The sequence below is a fragment of the Sturnira hondurensis genome, unplaced genomic scaffold (assembly GCF_014824575.4).
Source record: "Sturnira hondurensis isolate 20B ecotype Veracruz unplaced genomic scaffold, ASM1482457v3 Scaffold0022566, whole genome shotgun sequence".
Classification (NCBI taxonomy): Eukaryota; Metazoa; Chordata; class Mammalia; order Chiroptera; family Phyllostomidae; genus Sturnira; species Sturnira hondurensis.
The window spans coordinates 4,388,172-4,391,558 of NW_028095197.1; the positions used below are offsets into that span (position 1 = coordinate 4,388,172).

Sequence of the window (3,387 nt, forward strand, 5' to 3'; positions counted from 1 at the left end):
TAATTCTTTTTTTTTAGTTTTTGTATATAGGCAATAATTTCTCTAAAATCCCCCTAGGCAATCAAGCACTATTTTCCCCCCCAAAATTTAGCATTATAAGGAAGTAAGGGTTACAAATTTTAAGAAATATTCTCCTCCATGCTGCAATTGCCCTTCATATCCAGAGTTATGCCAATCTGGGAAGAAGCCTCATTGGAAACCAGGGGGTTGTGTGGTTAGAACAAACCAGAAAAGGCAGAATGTAAGGAAATGTCCCTGTCACCTCCTGGATTGCCCTCTCACTTGAGAGAAAAAAGTCCTTTGTGAAAATTTTTAAGCACACAGCTGCACTTCTGCAGGTTTGGTTTTCACTTACACACTACCATCACAGGCCAGGAAACTCCAAACTATAGAATTTACCTGAAAAAGGGTTGTCCTGAGGACCAACCAGGAAACCCTCAATCCAGATCAAATAAGATTCCCACAACATAGGAGCTAAAAGCAAATGTAAGAAGAAACACAGACAGAATCAAATAATCAAAAAATATGAAATTCAGACCCTTCAGATTGTCACACTATGGAATTATTAGAAACCGCCAAGAAAATTAACATGAAATCATGAAGCAATTATAAGAAAAACTAGATCAAATATAATTGTCCAATACAACTTAAATAGAATGAGATAGGACTTTGTTGAAAATGTAAAGTCTTTGACATTGAAAGCTCATTGGATAACAAATAAATGGATAAACAACAGTGGTACATCCATGCGATGGAAATCTATTCAACAATAAAAAAAACTACTGAAATATGCTACAACATAAGTGAACCTCAAAGACAGTATACTAAATGACAGTAACCAAACACAAAGACCACATGCTGTATATAAGACCATTTACATGAGATGCCCATAGAAGGCATATCTAGAGAGATGGAAAAGGTTAGTGGTTTCCTAGGGCTGACAGTGGGGATAGGAATCAACCATGAATGGTCATGAGCCATTTTATGGGGAGGTAGAAATGTTCTAAAGTTGGATTATGATGATAATTGCACCAGTGGGTAAATTTACTGAAACTCATTGAACTCTAAGTTTAAAATTTTGAATTTATATATGTAAATTATATGCACTGTGTAAAATTATACATGTAAATTATATCTCCATAAAGTTGTTTTAAAAAATTCACTGGGAAATTCCAAGAGCAGTTTAGACTCTGCCGGAATTGTAATGTAGATTCAAAGAAATTACTCAGAACGTGGAACAAAAAGAGATGGAAGATACGAAAGACAGGGAGAGTGGGGAGGACAGTGAAAAGGGCCGGTATGTACCTAACAGGAGCTCCAGATGCAGAAGCAGCGGAGCAAAAAGAAAAAGAAGAGAGGAGAAATTTTTCTCAAAGAAATGAAGGTTGAGAATTTTCTAGAAGTAACGAAATACATCAGTCACAAGCTAAGTGGTAAAAACACATAAGCACAGGAACCTGGTAGGAGACAAGTTTAGGGAGGCGTGTACCGCCGACCTGGATTAGAGTGGATGTTGAAAGGCCCTCTAAAGATTTGGATCGACTGATCCACCGTAATTAAAAATGATCCCTGGTTGATTCATAATGGATACACTTTTTTTGAAATCAAGTAGACTCGTGTTTCACAGTAACTAGAGAAATTCTATAACTTTCAAACTGAAAAGTCATCTTGCTAAAAGTTAGAGTGCATTTTCCATTGGAACGCTTTGGAGTCCAGAAGTCCAAGTTAAACCTAAATCTGGAAAACCTGGGAAGCTCCAAGTTACTGCTGAGACATAATCGTGCTCATCAGGCAGACGATGGGCACTGCCTCCGCCTCCCCTGTATATTTTCTTTAAACTCCTATTAATTTAACAGGCCTGGGAAAAGGGTGAGTCATAAAGGTGGAAAAATATTTTGGCTGTAGCTTTGGTGAAAGGTGAAATGCATTAACCTTGCAATGAGTCATCATCACCTCGGGCAGCTTAAAAGAAAAAAATCCCTAACCACAGTGAGTAAAGATCTCAGAGTATGTCTGACGGACTGGTAGGATTTGGTAACTTCTTGTCTGGTGCGGGTGCAGCCTGGTGTGAGTTTCTCCAGAAAAGGGGCTGAAATGATTCATTTCCAACAGGCAGCCTGGCTGGCTCTCCCACCCCCCAGACCTCAGCAGGAGACACAGCTGCAACCCACCTGCTTCTATGGGGTCAGTTTCACTCCATTGTGAAGGAAGTACTAGCTGCTGGTGCCAACCAAGGCCCTAAAATAGACAGACTTTAAAAATCAGGCATAGCCCATTAAAGTCTAAGAAATGGCATTGGTAATAGAATTATGTGGAATTACTTTTCTGAACTGTGACTGCCAAATCACTTGAAATAAATCCTAACAACTCATTAGTAGGTTTAAATAGAACAAAATTAACCATTCTTCCATTATATCATTTTAGAAAAATAATCACAAATCCTTTACCTTATTTAAAAAATGAAAACTGCCTGAATATCACGCTCAGGCATGTATTACTGTCAAATGTTTACAAAGAAACTAATGGCCTTGGATTAGCTATTGGAGGGTGGAAAGGGTCTCAAGCTGTATGAGTAAATAAATGCTTGTTTACTTAGAGATTAGCTTCAGGGCTTCTATAGGCAAGGGAGGTAGCAGACAGTACTGTCCAGATGTGGAACTGAATTTGAAACTGGCTGCTTAGAAGCATGTGATCTTGACCAAATTACTTAGTCTTGCTGAACTTCACCTTTCTCAGAAATCAAGTGAGGGATAACATCAATTTCAGGATGGGTATGAGGACGTATTGAGACAACAATTGTCCCCTTCCTTGGTACTCATCAATGCCAGCTCCCTTCCCTCTTCCCTCTTCCCTTCCTTCTTTTTAAAGCATATTTTATTGATTATGCTATTACAGTTGTCCCATTTATTTTCTCCCCTTTGTCCCCCTCCACCCTGCACTGCGCTTCCCACCAGCATCCCCCCACCCTTAGTTCCTGTCCGTGGGTCATATGTATAAGTTCTTTAACTTCTCCATTTCCTATACTGTTCTTAATCTCCCCCCTGTCTATTTTGTACCTATCATTTATGCTTCTTTTTTTTATGTCAGATGGGTAATGTGCTGATATCATACAAGGTTTGTGGGAGGCACATGTCACACAAGAGTGTGAACACCCAATCATCACATCTATGAGCTACAAAAGGATCCCATTTATGCTTCTTATTCCTTGAACATTTTCCTCCCTGCCCCCTCCACACTGCTAACCCTCCATGTGATCTCCATTTCTGTGACTCTGTTCCTGTTCTAGTTGCTTCCTTCATTTGTTTTGGTTTTGTTTTTAGGTTCAGTTGTTGATAGTTGTGAGTTTGTTATCATATTACTGTTCATATTTTTGTCTTCTTTTTATTA

General features: G+C 38.9%; 1 non-coding gene across 1 annotated transcript; it reads right to left on the reverse strand.

The window, feature by feature from the left end:
- Nucleotides 1-3,081: 3,081 nt before the first annotated feature.
- LOC118979930 (small nucleolar RNA U13) lies at nt 3,082-3,184 on the reverse strand. The gene has a single exon (XR_005065022.1). It is a non-coding gene; the product is annotated as a small nucleolar RNA U13 (small nucleolar RNA).
- Nucleotides 3,185-3,387: the final 203 nt, after the last annotated feature.